Genomic DNA, 24,015 nt, shown 5'->3' with positions numbered 1-24,015 from the left:
GAAAATTTTAAGATTAAAACGAATAAATAAGTCACTGAATAAAAAGCAAAGAGAAGAAAGGGAAAAATGGAAAAAAAAAATCCAAAGGACGAGGGGGAATGGACAACACAAGATCCTCCACAAATTTATACAGGTTATCAAATAATTTCCAGGTTATCAAATAATTTATACAGGTTATCAGATAATTTATAGTTTTTTCATCTATTCTGATTGTTAGCGAAATGGGACAAGCAGTTGTGCAAGTGAAGACTGTGAAATCGCTAGCCGAACTGGGCACTAAGGATTTTCCTGTTAATTACATGAAGAATGATGAGGATGAACGACCAGGTGTGGCATCAGACGATTTCAGCAAAATGGTGCCCGTCATTTCCCTTGCGAATGCAGCAATTGGAGGAGCAGAGCATGCAGAGCTAATAAGAGTACTCGGAGCGGCATGCAAAGAGTGGGGAATGTTCCAGGTCATAGATCACGGTGTCCCAGCAGAACTGAACTCTCAAATGATTCGTTGTGCATAGGAGTTCTTTTCGATTCCAGTGGAAGAGAAGAAGTAGTACGCCATATTGAATGGGCACACTACTACACCAAGGGCACTTTTGAGACATTTTTTTGAGACAAAACAAATCTTTTGTCTCAAAAAAAGTCTTTTGTCTCAAAAACTCATTTTTTATTTTACATTAAAAATTAATATCAATTGATTTGTCTCAAATATAAGGTTTAAGACAAAAATAGGTTGAGACAAAAATATTTTAAGACAAAACGTTATGTTTAAGACAAAAATAGTTTAAGACAAAAATATTTTAAGACAAAAGTAGTTTGAGACAAAAATATTTTAAGACAAAACTTTATATTTAAGACAAAAATAATTTAAGACGAAAATATTTTGAGACAAAACTTTATATTTAAGACAAAAGTAGTTTGAGACAAAAATTTAAAGACAAAAATAGTTTAAGACAAAATTATTTTAAGACAAAAACAATTTAAGACAAAATTATTTTAAGACAAAAACAATTTAAGACAAAATTAGTTTAAGACAAAACTTTATATTTAAGACAAAAGCATTTTGAGACAAAAATATTTTAAGACAAAACTTTATATTTAATACAATGACCACTTTAGATCAAACCTATGTTTATGCTTTTATCTTTACATAGAATGTGTCATCTTTGGGCATGGGGGTAATCGCTTGTCATGCAAAGGGAGGTTTGTTTTGCTTCAAGGGGAAATATTTATGAGAATGATACATGTTTAACACTCATTTCACACACTCTTACACAAGTGTCGCCTTTATCCTCCCGAAGTCTATAAGCGAAGTCGCAATTGCCGTAATCTGCCACAAAGGTTTTTGCATTAAGTGAAGTATGTGTTATATGTTCTAGATGGTCTAAGTTGTATCGATAAGTTTTCAAGTGTGTGATCGTAGTGAAGTTTTATCACTATTCACATAAGTTCCACTGATCCCACACTTAGCTAAATTTCGGAGTTTCCTTAACAACCTAGCCTCATCCAACTTTCCTGAACCACATACTTCACATATGTAACCCTCAAGCTTTTCTGTTGCTTGTTCAAACCGTGCAATGCGCAGAAATCCCAACCTCCCTTACCATTCAAAAATGCGCGGTGGTTTCCTCAAGTGTCCTTCCCTCAGCCGGAACCCACTGTCTCCAAAAACTGTGCAGTTTTGTCCCTTGACTACCCAGTCTGCCTTGCATCCTAAAATTGCATAGATGTGTCCTCCCAGGGCCTCGTCCCAAGTAGTGCCTTACATCCTAAAACTATACAAATGTGTCCTCCCAAGGCCTCATCCCACAACAGTCAGTGCGCATTGAAACTACACAATTATGTCTCTCACGGGCCACGAAGAAAGATGACATGATAGATGACTCTCAAGGAGCTGAGGAGAAAAATAAGCAGACCAAGAAACCCAAGGTATGATAGAATATTAGGACCGCATGAAGACTCCATCTGAAGCATAACCCTTTGGAGGCTAGGTATGGAAAACAAAGCATGTCTTTTGAAATACACCTCTTAATGTAGCTTAAAAGTTTGCTTATCATTGTCGTATCATTCCATCTTCAATGACATTCATGGTTGCAAGAACTAAAATTCATTCCATGTGTTTTATCTACGTGTCTTGCTCCCTTTCACCTGTTTATTACATAGCTTAGAAGATGAAGAGTATTACCACTTGTTTATTTAAGCTACTGAGGTTGTGACCAACATGATCTTATGACTAACCAGGCACAATGCAAGGCATCCTAAGTGGGATGAAAGATGTTTGATGATATGTATATAGTCAGTACACTCCTCTACATTACTCCTTTGCATTAATCCTTGCTTTGTATCTTGCATGTACCCTCACCACTTGTCAGATTTGGCTATCTGCTGCCAATAGTCTCTTAGCTCTTTCCTGACAAAGCAGGTGAAGGAATTTCCTTCAACCTGATTTCTTTGAGGCTCTTCATAGAAATTATAGAGCTAAGAGAAGGAGATGTGGAATCTCACTATCAAAATCTTGAAAATACTTTGCATGTTCGAATATATCCAAACAATTAAGCTACCACTCAACAACATTGTCAATCTTGGAAGACTCAAGAAAGATCACATCTCTAGATATTATAAACTTCTTATTCACTTCATCATAGAGATGGTATGCTTTGGAGGTATGAGTACCCAAAGAAGATACATTTGTGACTCCTTGCACGGAGTTTTTTTATCTATTTCTTAGGTATGAAGGCATAATATGAGGAACCAAAAACCCTGAGATGCCTCACCGAAGGAATCTGGCCATACCACATTTCATAGGGAGTCTTGTTTCTAATAGCAAGAGTTGGACACCTATTATTTATATACACAACACATAGAACCACATCAGCTAAAAAACCTTATGAACATAACATGTGAACTATGCCAAGTTCATAGTGAAAGTAATACATTCCAATGAGCTATGTTTTGAAAAATGCAGCAAGAAATTCTCAATTTGATTTTTCCTTGATTAAATTGAAAAAATTAAAATTTCCACATCAACAAACAACTTGGATGATGTTAACTTGTGTGACATGGCTTGTGTCACCTAGTTTACTCAATAAATTCGAGTTGGAGGAGTTAGAGTTCAGTTCTGCATATTCGATTGCTAACTTGTGGCAATAAAGGTCAATTATCTCAGGTTGTTGTCAGTTAAACTAGTTATAACTTTTGGAGGAACTAGTGGAAGGTCATTTAAGCAGTGGGACTTCAGTCAAACTCGGTGATCATCTAGTTAACTGATCAATCAACCCAAAATAGTTGGCGCATGAAGAGAAGTCAAGTCCCCCAAAATTGGTGGCGATTCGAAGGTAGTTTTAATTTCTTGTAGCTCACACAGTTGCAAGAACTTGCTATAACCATAGTGGAGGAGGTAGCTTGATTAAGAGATTATTGTGAAATTAGAGAGCGAATGATTGTTGGTAGCATTAATAGCCTACCAACAATTTGTTTTGCACCACACTTCAATGTTTTGGGCATGGTTTTTGAGGGTTGATATTTTTTTTATTATGCTTTTTGGTCATGCACGTCCTCACTAAGTATCTTGGGAGGTCTGTAATAGTTCCTTTCATGCAAATCCTCACTAAATATCTTTTGGGATGTCTGTACTAGGTCCTTGTAAATTTTTGTTTGCCAAGGCTTAACTACTTATGATCTTAGGTGCTCACAACAATTCGACAGTTTATGGCACTTTCCAAATCACCATTCCTGAAAGGATCCAACAAAATGACTTCAGAGGAAGATGAGAAGGGAAAACTCTTATTGGAACTAGCCTAGAACTAGTGGAATTGGTTGGTCCCAATGGTTTTAGAGTTGTAGTAGTCTAGTTTGGCGGTTCAGATTGGCTAAGGTTGGTCTTGTATTGAACTGACATGAAAACACCAAATTCACTAGTTCTCTAATAAACTGACCAATTCTAAAGAATGTAGTGCAACATAGCTAATGACCACCAAATAATAATTTTTTAATAAAAAATACTGAAAAGGAAAAAAAAAATTATTAACTCGAGGGCCCTACAAAACCTAACCCTAGTAATTAATGGTAATATTTAATTTTTAAAGTCAAAGTAAAAGTTGACATTCTCCTTATCTTTCATTTTTGAAAAGGAAAGATAAGGATAATGTCAGCTTTTACTTATATTTTTAATATTAACATTAATTGTTTCGAGTTGTTTCATAGTGGTTCCAACTTCATTCAATTTTGAGAAATTCAAATTTTAGATCCCATTCAAAACTTAGTGGTTATTGATTGAACCGCTTCTTTATAATGAGTCTTAGACTTTGACTTCCAATTTTTTAGGTGCAGTTATTGCATAATCATATTCCTCATGAGACTTTGCAGCAGAAGTTGATCTTTAATCCATTGCAAGCACTTGACCTAGCTTAGGGAACCATCAGCTACCCCTCCCAAGTTGCACCTCAACATTGAAATTTTCTTTTCAGTAGACATTCATTTTATCCATTAGATCATTTCTTCCACTGTGACAGTCCAACAACACCCCTGCCAGCATATGCTTGACAATCCATCTCATCTTTATTGCTATCTTATAAACACTCTTAAATCTTGTATCTCCAATATAAAAGAGGAAGAACCAGAAAGGGCCTTCTTGGCCCTCTTCACAACCCACAATATGTTTAGCTTCTCTCTTTTGCTTACACTCTAGTCTTCTCGCAGCTTCGGAATGGTGAATCTTAAACACAGTTTCATGATGTCCATTCAGGGAAGCATAATTCACCCTTTGTTTGAATCAAATTACCCCCCTAGCATTCCATTTACCTTTACATGCAGGCATATATTTTCCTTCTAGATGACTGTTAAGCATCCCATCTCTATTTCGCCTCCCTCTCCTACCCTCATGAACCCGATAAGCTGAATTTAACCAATCTCAATGTATCTGAGATAAAAAATCCATCCAACTTAGGAAAGGGCCTCCCGGAAGCAATCAAGATCAAAGTGGACCAATGGACCCATATCCAGCAGCTGGACTACGAACAAATCCCGTTCAAATGTAAGGTATGCCATGAATATGGTCATTTTTCTAATAGGTGTAGTAAACTAAAAGAAAATGAAATGAATGAAAATGTTGAAGCTAGTGAAGACACATGGGAACAAGTCAAAAAAAAGAAAGCAAACCCCAAACAATCTGGCCCAAAACCAAAGCCTCCCCCAGAAATCCAAGCTGCATCCTTCTCCTCCCCTCCCATCTTGACTCACCCATTACCCTCTACATCAAACCCCTTTGAATCTTTGGAGGAAGAAGACCCCTCATCCCCCCACTCTCCTCCTGATCCCCAGGATCCCCCTCTCTCTGAAATCCAATGCCAAGACACTATCGAATCCTCATTGCCTCTTACTATTTCCTCTCAGCCTCTTCTTGATCCTCCCCTCAATAGAATCACCAGAAGCTCATCTAAAGATCACGGGGGTTCTAGTGAACCCTCCAAGAAACCTCGCCCAGGCAAGAAATCTGCTAAGCAACACAGGGATGAGAACACACAAAAGAACATAGCAATGGGAACAAAGACACCCATAGAAACTTATATCCTGGGGCAGCATGACAAAAAAGCAATCAGCAAGGACCAAGGGGGGCGAGCACCTCCCCACATACCGCATATCCAATGATGAAAATATTATCTTGGAACATCAGGGGACTTGGGCACCCCTCTAAGGTAGCAGCCCTAAGGGATCTTATCATTTCTGAGACGCCAGGAATTATTATGTTACAAGAAACAAAACAAAACCACAAGGAAATGAATAAAGTCATTGAGCAGCAGAGACAGTATAGAGGAAGCATTAGTGAGGCAAGAGGAGCCTCAGGAGGAATAGAAATAATTTGGAATCAAGGTATATGGAATTGTATTTCGGAAACAATAAATCAACACTGGATCAAAACAACTCTGGAAAATAAAGAAGATCAGCAAGCCATTATCATCTACAACATCTATGTGCCAAATCACTGCAGAGATAAGGATAATTGTTGGCATGATCTAAAAGATAGCCTGGACACAGAAGAGAACACTAACATTATTCTAGGAGGTGACTTTAATTTAATCCTCCACGCCAATGAGAAAAGGGGAGGCAGTTTTATGCCTGATCCATATAGTATACAGTTGGAAAATATCATGCAGGAGCATGATCTTATGGATGTCCCTCCAAAAAACCATAGATACACCTGGAACAACCACAAGATGGGTGCTGGTAACATCATGGAGCGGTTGGACAAAATTCTCATCAATATTACACTTCTCTCTGCTTTCTCCATCAGATATGTTAACATTATAACGTGCTCTGCCTCCGACCACTTCCCAATAACTCTAATGCTGGAAAATCATAGGCCACTTGGGACCATTCCATTCAGATACAGTTCTCTCTGGAATGATATAGCAGCAATTGCAAGAATTGTTTACAGCTCTTAGATCCAACACGTGGAAGGCTCTCCCGGTTTCATTTGGGAAACAAAAATACGGAAAACAAAACAAGCCATCAAAGAATGGGCTAAAACAAAGTATCAACAACCAGAGAAGGTAAAAAAAGAAATTAAGAACAATATGGAGAGTATCCAAAGACCAATAGAGGATGATGGCCTTTCCCAAGAGAACAAACAACACGAAAATGAACTCTACTTACAACTATACCGAGTTAACAGAGAAGAGGAAACAAAATGGAGGCTCAAGTCGAGACAATTATGGTTACAAGGGGGTGACAAGAACTCAATTTTTTTTCACAAGCAAACAACAGCCAGAAAGATAAGGAATAATGTTAGCTCCATCCTAGATGCAGAAGGTGATAGACAAAGGACTCAGGAAGCCATTCGAAGAGCTGTTACAGATCACTATTGGGACTTGCTATAGATAGGCTTAGGATTTCTTTCATTTTGCTTGCATTTAGATTTAATTCTACATTCCTAGAAGTCCTCTTATCAAAGGGGCAAAATTTAGTTGTGGCTTGGCTGAGCCCCAAAATAGCTTAAGGATCACTTTCTTGTGTGATCAGTAAGAGCGTTGATCTGACGTCTCTTCTCTATTGGTAAGTAAAAGACATACTTTAAGCCATTAGCGATAGAAAGAAGGTAATTGGACCTAGTTTAACCAGTTAGAACCACCATTTCAACGGAAAATGAGCTGCTTTAAGTTCCCGGCGAGGTGGTCTCCCTTATAATGTTGAGGCAGAGAATTTCGAGCCTTCAACAAGTACACAGACACAACTCACAACTATCGAGTGTACTCTCCTTAGGTTGGAAGTATGGAAAGGAGATGGGGAACTGTTTGTCTCTCAGGGCAAGTTGCTTTTCCTTAGATAAATCTCTATGTATGTGTGTTGAACCTTGATGCATGTTGATGATATGAGTTCTCGATCGTGAATTTACTTCTGCAGATCAGTAGAGTAGCTTCTAGTCTTGTGATTTAGAAAATTTCATGAGCAGTTAGAATTTGCACATTAATTTCTACAATCCCCACTTTTAAAAATAGGTACAATAAAGCTTTGAGTCCAGGGTTTAGGGAATTCTTGCTTGATTGTTAAATAAAAAAGGACATGCAAAGCAATTTTTAAGATTTTTGTTTGGTAGCTTTTGATGTTCTTAAATTTTCCCTTTACAAGTTTTTTAACCTCAAACTGTATGTTTTCTAAAGAAAAAAAACTTATTTCTTTATAGAAAAGGTTTGAATATTCCTCAAATTAAGGGAAGTGAGAATTGACTTCTTTAGCAATGGGGGCCAAAAGAGATTTAAGGTACCAATCCATATAGAGACAGTCTTAGAATTCAGGAGCTTTACATATGCTCCTCCTTCTATGTCATTATTGAACATGATCAGATAGGCCAATTGAAAAAGTTTGACGAAAAGAAGTGAAAATTTTGTTACTAGTGTCATAACAGAAAGGTAACTTGAAATAGGCTATAAAATCTTTGGCAAGAGTCACAAAAGTGGAATGAGTGGATCTGGTTTGATCGACATACCACTTAGCAGTAGCTCCAGTAAGAGTGCAGTAGAAAAGGCGAAGACAAATGGAGTCTTATATGATAGAATTGGATGAACACCACATATGGAATGAGTGAACATGATTTGTGGGATCTTCTCTAGGATTACCTTCAAAATTGGGGATGTCGGAAGGAATCTTGGTAGGCATAACTGGCCAATTTGGGTCATGAAGAAGGGGGTTGTTGATGACTTGGTTGAATTAGTGACACTCAAACTAGCCATAAAAGGAGGCAATGGAGTAGGATTGCCCATATTAGTGAAGGTTACGCTCATGGGGTTACCCTAGTTAGTACTTGGGTTACCACCTTTGTTATAGACATTTTTGGGCACTACAACCCCAAGCATAAATGTCCATAAACCAAGGGCTCCTAAGTCCCTAAAGGTGTTGTTCCAACCCCTAAAAGAACAAGGTCAACTGATTACAGCATCTCCCAGAAGTTCTCCATGTAAAACCACTCAGAACTGGTCAAAACTGGACCATTTCACCTGCTCCATAGGCAAAGTGCATTGCATCCCACCTAAATACACACAGTAGGTGCGTTGCATGTCAAAAAGCCCTTCTATGGGGTGCGATGAGCGAGAAGGGACAAATGGCAGGGTTAGTCCGCGAGGTGGAGAAGCATGGAATCCTCCAGAAACTTCTCCTGTGACACTTGCCTCTCTGAATTCGACCACGGATGAGTAAGAGATCATCAATCTCCAAGTGGAATCAAGAACTATCAGAGGGGAGACACTAATCAAATCTCAAAAGTTGACTCACCTCCCTTGCAGACATCTATATATGGATCCCTCATCCCAGAGATCCAGAGGCTGGAATTTTGCATCTTGTAAGGAATTGCTGTTGGTTTCTTGAGACAACATCATAGTGTTGGGTGATCTAAGCTTTTCATGAGGTGAAGAAGGACTTACTTGCTGAGATGATGATGCTGGGTCAGAACAGTTGGTTGTAATTCTCTTGGCTCTTTCTTGATTATCAATAAAGCTATTCAAGTTTTCCTCCATACTCTTGTATGATTTATGTTTTATGCATTTGTATGGTTAATGTACATCTAATCCTATATTGCTTATGATAATAGATCTATGTTCTCGTATAGTGTTATGCTGCTTTGATTCTACAGGTACTCTGTGAAGCTGGGTATACAAGAAAGCAAGTAGCAAAAGACTATCAGAAGAGAGAGGAATCGAGCAAGGACCAAGCGCAAGACAGAGGTTGGTCTCCTTTATTCTTCTCTCATCTATCTTTCATAAAGGAAAACGAAAGTAGTTTTAAGTTTGTTTGTTTCTAAGGTAGCTACCAACCTTGGTGGGATTAGCAGTTCTGCATAGACACTATTCCTGGTAACAAAATGGCGACTCCGCTGGGGAGCGAGTAGATTGTTTGTTTATCCACATTTGTTTACTTTATAAACATTCAGATGGAGCCTGAAGTCAAGCCAGCTAGCCTTCGAACTGCATTTGCTATGCAAGTGCAAAGTAGATCAACGCTGCTTCAGTCAATCTCCGGGTTTTGTTTATGAATTAAACAATTGATTTACAAGCTCTCTAATTGCCCTTGTGGTGGCTCTAGTAACCTCCTTAGATCTACCCCTCTGATTGATTTACTGATTACCACTTGCTCGGCCAAAATCCCTGAACTGAACTGCAAACTGTGACCCAGAACCCAATCAAAGTCTCGTCCCTGGTCCAGCGCACTGTCTGTTCTGTGAACCTCAAATTCAGCGCACTTCCCGAGTGTAGTAGGTGCGTTGCATTTCAGTTTCACTGTGTTACAGGTGCGCTGATCAGACAAGGCCTTGTTCCTAAATTTTGGTTTCTGTGTTCACTCTTTTCAGATCTATTCAGGAGTTTTGCTGCTTGTAGTCAGTACACCTCTGTTTGAAACCCTTTTCCTTGCTGATATTCCGCCTCTATTGTGCAAAGAACTGTAAATGTTTTTATGTGTTTTTTGAGTCATTTTCAGTTCTCGTTTACAAAGAAGTAACGTAATTGTACTGTCGTTTCTTGATTTGAAAGTGTTGCAAGTGTCGTTTTCAATCATAGAAGAGAATCTGATTGTTCTTGATAGTCGATTACCCTGTTACTCTTGTATTTGATCTGAATTAGTAGTTTTTCTAGTTTCGAAAGAAATTTTTCAATTCCAAATCGCAAAGTGTTGTCATTGTCCTCATTTTGTCTTGAAAAGAAACTTGTTAGTAATTGTCGCTTTGAAAAAATAATTCAGATTTGCGCTTAGCTTTCTTTTTATCATTTACACATTAAGAAGGCTGAAAACAAATACATGCATGTGCATTTGCATTTAGACTGTTTGTCGGTTTGATTTAGGATAGTGCATATAGTGTGTGCTCTTTGCTCTTTGTTGAAAGAATGCCATCTGTCTTTCCTTAGTAGCTAGGATTTTCATTTGCAAAAAGAAGACTAAACAACTGTTTATCATCTTAGATTGAATTTTAGGAATTTTACATCTACATCACGTGGTGAACCTGAAAGGAAAATTTCTTAAGTAAGATCAACTATAAAATAAATTTAATGAATCTAAAAACGCTTTGGAACCTAACGCACAACATCTAGAAGTCTAGGCTAGAGACGTATTCCGGCGTCGTAAAGCCTGGTAACTGTTGGTTGGGCGATTCCTCCACTTTGAGATGATAAGTGCCAATACGGACTTGTGCTCCCATGTACCGTCGAGTATATTTTGGGAGACCACAATAGGCTTAATCCTTTATCCATAGGAAGCTGTGTCTGCCGCCCTATCGATCGCAATGCACTGAACACAGCATTCGGGAAGATTGACTGCCATACCGTAAAAAGTATTCTGCAGTTTTGTGATTGGTTTGGTAATCCTTCTATCTAGATTTCCAGAGTAGTCTCTTTCATTCCTTTTCAGACTCCTTAAAGGAAAAGGTCCGTCTGAGCACTTGTCACTTCAGGCTCATCAAAAATCGAAGGCTACTAGAGTCATCTTTTGTTTTTTCTCGACTCTTAAAAATTGAAAAAACAAGTTGTGTCAAAGCGTCTAAAATTTATTTTAATCGGAATAACATCACTGTTCCCTCGTTGGTCTTAGAAGTTAGTCTCCCTTCATCGCAAGTTCTTGTAGAATCGCTAGGAAATCTTTTGGATAGACTAGATATGTCTAAACAACCGTCGACATCCAGGACTGTGTCATTTGACGTAGCAGCGGCAGAGCCTCCTGCTGCTACTCCAACGATGTTCGCCGGTATACCATCTGTCCCGGCAAGTTATCAACAACAAGCCAGAGTCCAATCAGGGACTGTTTCGACGACATGGTCAGTTCCTATTTCTTCATCCGGATTATCATCTGGTATTTCTTATGTTGAAACTCAACAAATTGATCCAATGTGTCTTCAAAGGCCAATCTACCCTTTAAGTACTGGATTGCCACCATATGGAGGGCAGTATGCCTTTTCATTGTTCCCTCCCGGAGAACAACCATATGAGAGTTTACAACAAAGTTCAGGTCAAACTGGAATTACATCCAGCGGTTGGGTAACAATACTGCCTCAGCAACCAAGGGTTGTATATTCAATGCAACCAGTCCACCCTGTGTCGAATATTCCCACTATACCTGCTATGGTGACTGCATCGCAAGTACAAGCGCTACCTGTTGTATGTCAACCCCAAGTTTCACAGGTTTCAATACAATAGCCTCTTGTCTCAACGACTCAATCGCAACCTCAGGTTAGTGCCTCCCTATCTAGAGCGAATTAGGCTCAAACAAGTACTATGACTCCTCATCTTGGTCAATCATCCAGTATTGGACAACAGCAAATGGTCCAACAACCAGGGCTGGTTCAATCTCAACAACCGCAATTCCAACAATTATATCAAGGACCTGAGCAACAAGTCTTTGTAAGTAATGGGAAACTGCATTTCCAAAGCGGTTATCAACAACCATACTATAATGGTTATGCCCATCAACCTTATCAAAGTTACTGGCATCAAATACTTTATGCTGGTATGCAAAGACCCACTACTCAGGCGATTCCATCTTATCCTCGGTATGCTTCGCCTAACCTGAATCAACAGTTGCCCTTTGTAGCAACTCTAGAATTACCAGATCTAGACCAGCTGACGAATGAGCCAATTTCTTATGCCCCTAGGTGGCCGGCGATTCCGCATAAACTTCCGTCAGATATTCCTAAATTTAATGGAAATCCGGGTGAAGACCCGTCGAATCATGTGATGACCTTTCATCTGTGGTGTTCATCAAACACCCTAAACAATGATTCGATTACGCTTCGCCTTTTCCAGAGGACGTTAACTGGTCTGGCAGCAAAATGGTATATCGAGTTACCCAGAGCTTTGTGTGACAACTTCAGTACCCTAGCCACAACCTTTTTAACCCATTTTCAGTTACCAATAAGGTACGAAATGGGAACAGAACTTCTTACCAATTTCAAGCAAACAACGGCCACTCACATATCCAATCATATTCATGAGTCGCGACGTCGTCACAGAATGGTAAAAACATATGTTCCTGATCAGCTGCTAGCTGAATGGTTTATTAAGTCATTATTACCTTCTATCATAGAAGATGTGGCAAAGGGAGGAGTCGTCACTGAAGAGAAAGTTATTGCTCGTGCACAATATCTAGACTTGATCTATACTCAGTCTGGCACGCTCTACGATAAAATACCTGATGCTCCTAGACCAGAATTTTCCGTTCCTCCCCCTCCTAAATCAAACAAAGACTCTCATGCAGGTGATGGTGTGATAGGTACGACAAGTACGAAATCGACAAAGGCTACATCTAAGAAAGCCCGTAAGATTTCTGATCAAAATGCAAATGAAGAACTTCTCGCAGCGGAGGTAAATGCCATGTCGACCGACAAGGGCAAACAACTGAAGCAACCAGGGGGCAAGAAGAAAAAGAAAGGGAGAAAAAAGAAGCAGGATGAGTCATCTCCTGAAAAACCTTCTACAAACTCTTCTGGGCAAAGGAAACCCCCTGCGGGGTGTCAGATATGCAATGAGGATTATCGAATGAGAGATTGTCCACATAAAGCTGAAGTTAAGAAACTCTTTAAGAGTTTAAAAACCTCAGCAGTATTGACTGATCCGTTTCCAAACCCGGGAACCAAACTGGTTGCTAATCAAAATGCTTCTCGATCCCAAGTGCTTATGTTGTCTATCTCAAAGCAACAAAATGATGCTTTGACAAGGAATAAAGATTATGGGAATCCACAGCTATCGAATAACAAGGCTAATGAAAAACCTAGTAGTTCGACAATAACTTTGACCGAAGTTGTGCCACCCATCATTCCTGAACCAATGATAAAGTCGCCAAAGGGAGTAGTACACAAATTGACATTTAATCATCGTGCAAAAGTAGCACAGAATTATAATATAGTAGAGGACCTGGCCCAATCTCTGTCCTCTATGTTGACACTTGAGGTACCGCAAAATTGGCTCTCCCAAAAGCAGGATCTATTATCAGTAATAGGTGGGATTGACCCAATGGATTCCAATCTTGTATCCTTTAATCACAAAGGATATGACCCTCATTACCAGCTCAACTAGCTTTCCTTATTCAAGTGAAAGCCCTCAATAAAACTGTTCATCGAACAATTATTGATGAGGGGGCATCTACATGTATTATGTCAATGAGTTGCTGGAAAAATTTAGGCTCACCACCCTTGTCGCGATCATCAACAATGTTAAAAGCATTTGATGGACAATCATACACTCCATACGGGATTTTAAGTAACTTGCAAGTTGAACTAGGGGGCAAAACAATAGAAATAGATGTTGAAGTAATCGATGGAAACCTCGATTACAACATCCTACTGGGAAGGCCCTGGATATATGCCATGGCCGCATTTGTGTCGACCTACTTCAGGAAGATTGCATTTCCCTTTCAAGGAGGAATTACAATTGTCGACCAACAAACATTTCTCCCCAACAGTTCACAAGTTACGGGAAGCATTCCAATGATCCATGGGAGCAATCATTCGCTTCAAAATATCAGAGTAGGTCTCCTAAAAGACCCTGCCTTAATGGGTACTTTTTCCCTACCGCCTCCAAGTAATCTGGCAGAAGTGGCTATAGTGGAAACCTGCAATATGAAATCTTCTATGTCTAATGGATTCGGAAGATTCCTAAACATTTTGTCAGCATGGATCATCACCATTTTAGAAATATTGTAGCAATGAATTTTCTTGGCCTGGGGGGCAAACCCGAATCAATGCTCATCGAGTGTTTGGATAGATAGGTCTAAGGAATATGGTACCTCTTCAGATCCTTGGTCGCATGTACATTCTGCAGACAAAGGAATCATTCAGTCAATGATGTTAGGGGAGGCACCATGGGAAGATTACCACCATTGTTCCCATCTCCCAGATTACAACGAAGATTATTCCAATGACCTTAACCATCCTTCAGTTTTTGATTTTCTATCAAATACTGTAAATATGGTGGATTCTGAGGATGGTTCTTATCTCGGGTCAACCTCGTTAAAAAATGAAACAAGGAGTCATGAGGATAGTTCTTTTACTATGTCAACCTCATTAAAAAATGAAACAAATCCCTTTCCAAATCTCAAAGGTAAACCTTCATTCCAACCACCGAGTTGAATGCAATGAAGCTTGGGGGGCATGCACCTCAATTTGCGTTATTATGCTGGGGGCATGCAAACTTATCACGAGCAGTGTTACTGCAGGGTTCAAGCTCGTTAAAAAATAAACCCGCCTCGAGTAGTTTTAACGCAGAATTCAAGCTCATTAAAAAATAAACACAAGCAATGAGCAAGTGTTTCCCCCAGCGTTTAAGCTCATTAAAAAATGAACCAATTCCCGGTAAATAATCTTCGTGAATGTATTACTTCAGCCTTTGAAGCCTTGCTCGTGTTCTCATCATCACCTCCACTCTATATTGGCCGATCATTCACCTCCACTTGATTGTTTACCCCTTTTGAGGAACAGCTGCGAAGAGTGATCCTGTTAGCCATCCTTGTAACACTGTCGTGATTGGAAAATTCCAAACCTTACCTGGAATCAGCTGCTACCCGAATTAGCACTCGTTCCTCAAAGACGAGTCTCCTTTAAGCTCTTTTCAACTGACTCGTAAAATATGAAAATATTCCCGATCCATTGGCCTCTCCAGCTCGTTAAAGTGACCGAAAGTGTTATCCCTCCTTTAGATTTTAATCTTTTTGGACCTGAGGGATTGTTACACAAAAATATCGAGCGCTTGTTTTGTTCGGCTCGTTAAAAGTACCGAAAATTCATCCCTTCTGTATTATTTTATACTTTTCGGACTTAAGGGATTAGAGGATGAAAAAATATTATTAGAGTTTCCTTTATGTCCCTTTTCAGACTCTCTAAAATTGAAAAGGACCGAGTTATCTTTGTCGTTAAACTCGTTAAAACCTAATAGCGACAAACTTGTCCATAACAGACAAGAACGAGTTTCACTATCGCTAGGCTCGTTAAAACATAGCGATGGGTTTGCCCGAAGGGAAAATTATAGAACAAGCATATGTTATCCTCCTCAAGCTTGACAAAAATAAAGAGGTACTGGTCAGCAATGACTGGGGAAAAATTGGGAAGAAAACTTGAAGAAACTTTGTTGGTAGCAAGTCGCTCTTGAACATGACACTTTCACTCCGCATCCAAGTCGGGTTGGGTTGTTCCATTCACTGGTCACATCACCATGGTTCCATCACACCATCCACATTTGGGGTTAATGCTACCAATCCATCATGTCAGTGTCGCCGATATGTTCAAGAGAAGTCACTCAGAGAATTCACCTGTGTCTCACCCACTGCAATACATTTACGCTCCATTCTTTCATGACCGCCACCCTGAACCTTATATCACCAGATCGTTTTCACCTCCATTAAAGTCATTTGCTCCGTTTCGTGTCATTGATGTGGGATTCATTAAGGCCCTCCTATGACGGATCACTTCTTGTCAACATCAGCTCATTATCCAAGAAGTCAATCTAGGAACAACCCTTTCAGTACTTTGAAGCTTGCATGCCTCAATGGCAAGTTTCTCGCTTCCGGTGACAGGTTTACATCAATGGCCTTCGACCGAAAGATTTTGTGTGGTGTTCGACACCAAGTCCTTTATTCACACCACGTAAATTGTACTGTAGTACCTTGAGGGTCATTATCATTATCGGTGATTCCTCTCGCGCCTGTTAACAGCTTACATCATTGACTGGTAATCAGGCGATGTCTTTCCATGTTCGACTCCAGAACATCTCTCACATGGATCGACTTGTACTTTGAGTGAAGATCGAATGAGATTGAAGACCCCGGATCTAGTTTCACCCATCCGGGCTGCGATATATATTCAGGAAAATAAAGACATCAAATGTACATCATTGCTACACAGATAATCATCCAATCTAAGGGATGATGGCTCTACAAGAATCATCAGTCTACACTCAGACGATTGTCTGTCTCATGTACATGAAAAATGAATTTATAAAGCTGAGCATGGGAATGCCCGCCTCAGCTAGATCATGAAAATATTATGAAGATAATGTATTGTATTGTATCTTATTACAGGTCTCCTTCTAGCTTGAAAGAACTTCGGATCCTCATGATAAAGCATTTCACCCGACATCAAAAAGATTAACGACCTCATGCTTTAGGGGGAAACTGTTATAGACATTTTTGGGCAATACAACCCCAAGCATAAATGTCCATAAACCAAGGGCTCCTAAGTCCCTAAAGGTGTTGTTCCAACCCCTAAAAGAACAAGGTCAACTGATTACAACATATCCCAGAAGTTCTCCATGTAAAACCACTCAGAACTAGTCAAAACTGGACCATTTCACCTGCTCCATAGGCAAAGTGCGTTGCATCCCACCTAAATACACATAGTAGGTGTGTTGCATGTCAAAAATCCCTTCTATGGGGTGCGATGGGCGAGAAGGGACAAATGGCAGGGTCAATCCGCGAGGTGGAGAAGCATGGAATCTTCCAGAAACTTCTCCTGTGACACTTGCCTCTCTGAATTCGACCAGGGATGAGTAAGAGATCATCAATATCCAAGTGGAATCAAGAACTATCAGAGGGGAGACACTAATCAAATCTCAAAAGCTGACTCACCTCCCTTGCAGACATCTATATATGGATCCCTCATCCCAGAGATCCAAAGGCTGGAATTTTGCATCTTTTAAGGAATTGTTGTTGGTTTCTTGAGACAACATCATAGTGTTGGGTGATCTAAGCTTTTCATGAGGTGAAGAAGGGCTTACTTGCTGAGAGGATGATGCTGGGTCAGAACAGTTGGTTGTAATTCTCTTGGCTCTTTCTTGATTATCAATAAAGCTATTCAAGTTTTCCTCCATACCCTTGTATGATTTATGTTTTATGCATTTGTATGGTTAATGTACATCTGATCCTATATTGCTTATGATAATAGATCTATGTTCTCATATAGTGTTATGCTGCTTTGATTCTACAGGTACTCTGTGAAGCTGGGTATACGAGAAAGCAAGTAGCAAAATACTATCAGAAGAGAGAGGAATCGAGCAAGGAACCAAGCGCAAGACAGAGGTTGGTCTCCTTTATTCTTCTCTCATCTATCTTTCATAAAGGAAAACGAAAGTAGTTTTAAGTTTGTTTGTTTCTAAGGTAGCTACCAGCCTTAGTGGGATTAGCAGTTCTGCATAGACACTATTCCTGGTAACAACCTTGGTTTCCCACACCCGCATTGGTGCTTGACATGGCGATGGTCTAACATTGAGAAGATGCGGAATGAAAGGAAGAATTGGAAGAATCAGTAGAACTAGAGTCAAAATGAGGACTCAATGGAGGACTCAGAAGATGTACTTTAACTTGACGAGGAGGAGTAATATGTCCTAATAGAAACTGAGGGTGAAGGCATTAAATTCTCTGTGACAAATGCCTATGGGGCACAATGATGTCAAGACAATGATGACCTTAAGGACTAAATAGTGATGATAGGAGAAAAAGAGCAAAAAATAGCAAGCAAACACCTAGTGCAGTGGTGCCAAGTGTAAACCAACTATATTAATGATGCTACTCCCGCAATAGTCATTTCCCGCTGAAACTACACAATTATGTCTCTCAGGGGCCATGAAGAATGATGACATGATAGATGACTCTCAAGGAGCTAAGGAGAAAAATAAGAAGACTGAGAAACCGAAGGTATGAGAGAATATCAGTACTGCATGAAGAATCCATCTGATGCATAACCCTTTGGACGCTAGGTATGGAAAACAAAGCACATATTTTGAAATACACCTCTTAGTGTAGCTTAAAATGTTTCTTATCATTGTCGAATCATTCTGTCTTCAATGACACGCATGATTGAAAGAACTGAAAGTCATTCCATGTGTTTCCTCTTAATGTCTTGATCCCTTTCACTTGTTTATTACATAACTTAGAAGATGAAGAGTATTACCATTTGTTTATTTAAGTTACGGAGGTTGTGACCAACATGATCTTATGACTAACCAGGCATGATGCAAGGAATCCTAAGTTGGATGAAATATGTTTGATGATATGTATATAGTCAGTACACTCCTTTGCATTAATCCTTGCTTTGTATCTTACATGTACCCTCACTACTTGTCAGATTTGGCTACCTGCTGCCAGCAGTCTCTTAGCTCTTTCCTGACAAAGCAGGGGAAGGAACTTCCTTCAACTTGATTTATTCAAGGCTCTTCATAGAAAGTATAGAGCTAAGAGAAGGAGATGTAGAATCTCACTATAAAACTCTTGAAAATACTTTGCATGTTCAAATCTATCCAAACGATTACACTGCCACTCAACAACATTTTCAATCTTGGAAGACTCAAGAAAGATCACATCTCTAGATATTATAAACTTCTTATTCACTTTATCATAGAGATGGTATTCTTTGGAGGTATGAGTATCCAAAGAAGATACATTTGTGACTCCTTGCACTAAGTTTTTTATCTGTTACTTAGGTATCAAGGCATAATAGGAAGAACCAAAAACCCTGAGATGCCTCACTGAAGGAATGTGGCCATACCACATTTCATAGGGAGCCTTGTTTCTGATAGCATGAGATGGACACCTATTCTTTGATATCAGCCCTTGAATCAGATGGCAGAACTGGAAAATATCAGAGCTTGGCTTCAGGCCAGCAATCTGGAAACCCTTTGGGACATCTCCAATTAGACAAATGATGCAGAAAGTCTATGGGATGGTTTGAATTTGGGGGAGGTCCCTCATTGGCTGGATGGTGAAGCCAATTTGTTGTTGGATTTTCTCCAAGGAAAATCTCCCTTAAAGTCCTCTTCTAAGGACAAAAGAGGGTGGGGTTCTCTTTCAGGCTCTTACTCAGCAGCAGAAGGTTACAAAAGTATGATGGTTGTCCCTAGCGTCCCCCCAGAGCCAACTCAATGGAAATTTATTTGGTCTTTTCCTGCTCTCCCCAAAATTGACTTCTTTTGCTGGACTCTAGCACATAAAAGTATCCTCACTAGAGATAACCTAAGGAAGTGTGGAATGGATGGTCCCTCTAGGTGCCCTCTTTGTGCATTGGATGAAGAAATGGCTAACCACATGTTCTTATTGTGCCCCTTTGCTCAAGAAGTTTGGAAGGGTGTCCTAATGTTAGGACCTGACAAAATAGAGCTTCCAGGAAATATTCAGGACCTGCTAAGAAACTGGGCCAAGTTATCCCCTTTCTGTCTCTCAAAAAAAAGATCCCTTCTCAGGTGTAGTTAGCCCCCATCCTCAAAAAAATCAGGCCACTGTTGCCCAAGTTCCACAAAATCTCCTTCTATCATGTTCTGAGGAAGTTAAACTCACAGGCGGACTTGGTAGCCAACCTAGGCTCTCTCAGGAGTGGGAGATCTCTGTTAGTAAATTATGTTGAATCGGACTGCAGCATTCCTTAATTTTGGAGTTGTCTGGGCCTCTATTCCTTTGAGAATTTAGCTGATTCAGATTCTCCAGACATCGGGACCGTACCATTTTGAGTTGGCTGCTGTTAGGAAACATGGACTCATCCACAAGGGAAAATTCAGAATGCAACTGTGGCATTTTCGATCTCTATTCGTCATTGGAACTCACTGCTGCATCTGGGTAGGTGTTGGGGAGTTCACGAGGGCCTCTTCAAGGCCAATTTACCGCTCTTGGAATTCTTGAACACTATATAACACTCTGACATACATTTCAAAAAGAAAACGCAGTGATTCTTGGGATGATCCGGTACTCCGGCGCGTTGGATCTTCTCTCTGCAAGCTAGGAAGCAGAGCTACGTCACAGAAAGCAAAAGCAACAGAATTTCAAGGCACCATTCTAAAACCAATTCAAGTTCTTTTTCAAGCCTCTATCTGCATTCATAGTGTAACTCATTTAGTGGATTATTCAAAAGCAAAATCTTCTTTCCCCGCCGACTGTAACAAGGAAATACAAGGTTTCAGTGTTAAAGTCCTCGGCAGCTGATTTACCGAATTTTAAATAAAAACTAACTGTTTATGTCAAAAAAAAAAAATGGAGAGCGGAGTGCTTAGGGTTTGATGCTGCTCTAGAACTGGCAGACCTTCACAGACTGCACTGTTCTTCCATTAACCTTCAGCCATAAGGCAACTACAACACAATAAGGAATAGCTATTGCGCAATGGAACCCCCTCAGGGGGAGGACATGATGCCTCCCCCCGCTGATACAGAAAACGGCCTGCGACAGACTGAAAATGTCAGGATGGACCATCCAGAAGATACAGCAACATAGAATGAAAATACGCCAACGAATAACAACACAAATGAAGAACCACGAGTGACAACAAACACCTACAAGCCGGTAGCAGTTGACAGACCCAAAATCGAGCTCCCAAGTCAGCGCATCAACACTCAGATCCGGTTTATGAGGGATCATGCTTTGATAGGAAAGTTCATAGGCCTTTGGCCAACGGTGAAAGCTTTGCACAGCTGGATCTAGCCAAATGGAAGCCAAAAGGGCACATAACACTGCAGTTAGGGCCTAAGGGCTTCTTTACTGCCATTTTCAATTGTCTGGAGGACCGAAACAGGGTATTGGATGGAGGACCATATTTATTCAACGCAACAGGGCTATACCTAAGAGGATGGATCGAGCGCTTTAACCCGGACATCTCCTAAACTCATGTCTGTTAGCAACCTGACTTTGGGAGAAGGTTAGCTTCAGATGTCAAAGAGATGGACGAAATAAGGAGAATTCAGCCAGCACTATTCATTCTTGGGCACCTCACCCTTATAAAAGCAAAATCTTAAATGCCTTATGGAAGCTAATACCAGGTTTCCTCATGTGGACAATCTGGAAAGAGAGAAATAGTCTCATCATCAAAGACCATTCCTCTCCCATAGAAGTTCTATGGATCAATATATGTCAAAACATACGAGAAACCTTTATGCTCCAAACGTGGCTTGATGATGATTTCCCATCCACACCACAGGAACAAAATATATGGCTGAACTGGAACCTTCAGTGGAACCATGAGCAGATACACCTAAGGAAAATCCCTCCCTCTGGAGATACACCTGACAAATGGACTCCACCCCCACCACACATGGTACTGCTCAACTTTGATGGAGTGTCAAAGGGAAATCTAGGTAAAGCAGGATTTGGGGGAATATTTAGAAATCACAAGGGCAATGTTCTCCAAACATTCATGGGGTCAATAGGTTGGGATACAAACAACTCAATCGATTTAGAAGGAATTTGGCAAGGACTTCTCTTGGCTCAGAACAATAGATTCTTCCCACTCATAATTGAAGGGGACTCTCAGATCTTAATTAACATGATCAACCAGATCTTACGGGGAACTCCAGCACATAAAGTGGGTAGCAGCACTTAAGCAATAGGATATATGTAAAGGAGCACTTAAGCAATAGGATATATGCAAAGGATGTACATTACAAAAGTACATAAAATCCACATTCCATGATGAGGACAACAAAGCACATGCAGTCCTAGAAAGGATCCACTATGATGTTTATGGACCTTTCTCGACAATCTACACTGTTAGACACAAATATTTTGTCATTTTTATTGATGTCTTCTCACGTAAGTGTTGGATATTTTTCATGTGGAAGAAAGACGAGACATTCTCCAAGTTCGTAGAACTCAAGGCACTGGTTGAAAAAGAAGCTACCAAGAAGGTGAAGTCTCAATTGTAGCGGCTGCAACACCCTCGAAAATTTTGGCCTGCACTTAAATTTTGGAGCCTAATATGGATATTGTGATCAATCGTTCCTTAGTCACTTATTTGTAAGTTCATCATGATCTCAATCTCCCCTTTTCGATCTTAAGAGTCATTCATGCTTTTATTTTTACATAGAATCTGTCATCTTTGGGCATGTGGGTTATCGCTTATCATGCAAAGGGAGGTTTGTTTTGATTCAAGTGGAAATATTTATGAGAATGGGTTTTCCTCACCACATAGACATGTTTCAAACTCATTTCACACAATCTATCATCATCCCAAAATCTATCATCGGAGCCACACTTGTCGTAAGATGCCACAAACGTTGTTTCGTTAAGTGAAGTATGTGTTATATGTTCTAGATGGTTTATGTTGTATCGCTAAGTTTTCAAGTGTGTGATCGTAGTCAAGTTTTATCATTTTTCACATCAGTTCCACTGCTCCCACACTTAGCGAAATTTCGGAGTATCCTTATCAACCTAGCCTCAACCAGCTTTCCTGAACTGCGCACTTCACATACATAACCCTCAAGATTCTACCTTGCCTATTGGAATTGTGCAACACACACAAATCCCAACCTCCCTTAGCATTCAAAACTGTGGAGTGGTTTCCTCCAATGTCCTTCCCTCAACCCGAACCCAATGTCTCCAGAAACTATGCAGTTTTTTCCCTTGACTACCCATTCTGCCTTACATCCTGAAATTGCATAGATGTGTCCTCCCACGACCTCATCCAATAGTAGTGCCTTTCATCCAGCTAAAAATTTGTAAATGTTTCCTCCCAAGGCCTCATTCCGCAACGGTCACTTCTCGCTGAAAATACACAATTATGTCTCTCAGGGGCCACGAAGAAAGATGACATGAAAGATGACTCTCAAGGAGCTGAGGATAAAAATAAGTAGACCAAGGAACCCAAGGTATGATAGAATATCGGGACCGCATGAAGACTCCATCTGATGCATAACCCTTTGGAGGCTAGGTATGGAAAACAAAGCACATATTTTGAAATACACCTCTTATTGTAGCTTAAAAGTTTGCTTATCGTTGTTGTATCATTCTGTCTTCAATGAAATGCATGGTTGCAAGAACTGAAAGTCATTCCATTGTTTCCTGTACGTGACTTGCTCCCTTTCACTTTTTTATTACATAGCTTAGAAGATGAAGAGAAATACCACTTGTTTATTTAAGCTACAGAGGTTGTGACCAACATGATCTTACGACTAACCAGGCACGATGCAAGGCATCTTATGTGGGATGAAATATGTTTAATGATATGTATATAGTTAGTACACTCCTTTGCATTAATCCTTGCTTTGTATCTGGCATGTACCCTCACTACTTATCAAATTTGGCTACCTGCTGCTAGTAGTCTCTTAGCTATTTCCTGACAAAGAAAGGGTAGGAATTTCCTTCAACCTGATTTCTTCAGGGCTCTTCATATAAAGTATAGAGCTAAGAGAAGGAGATGTGGAATATCACTATCAAACTCTTGAAAATACTTTTCATGTTTGAACCTATTCAAACAATTAAGTTGCCACTCAACAACATTGCCAATATTGGAAGACTCAAGAAAGATCACATCTCTAGATATTATAAACTTCTTATTCACTTCATCAAAAATATACATATAGTAAAGGACAATAGAAGTCATATATATATCTATATATAGATATATATATATATATATATATATATATATATATATATATATATATATATATATATATATATATATATATATATATATATATATATAAACTTTGTGCAAAGTAAAAAAACATATAACTTAATAATCCTCACATCTCAAAAAGCCTTCTTTCCTTTGCAACTTGCCAAATCTCATAAATTTGTTCCCATTT

The 24,015-nt window shown here is 39.6% G+C and overlaps 1 pseudogene; it reads left to right on the top strand.

The window, feature by feature from the left end:
• The first annotated feature begins 221 nt into the window (after positions 1 to 221).
• LOC149226126 (naringenin,2-oxoglutarate 3-dioxygenase-like) overlaps positions 222 to 24,015 on the top strand; it is a 90,958-nt pseudogene continuing 67,164 nt past the window's right edge.

The sequence above is a fragment of the Pinus tabuliformis genome, chromosome J (assembly GCF_031772625.1).
Source record: "Pinus tabuliformis cultivar Carrire ecotype Pingquan chromosome J, CPIR1, whole genome shotgun sequence".
NCBI lineage: Eukaryota > Viridiplantae > Streptophyta > Pinopsida > Pinales > Pinaceae > Pinus > Pinus tabuliformis.
The sequence above is the reverse complement of the archived record's forward strand: the minus strand, read 5'-3'. Positions and strand labels throughout refer to the sequence as shown.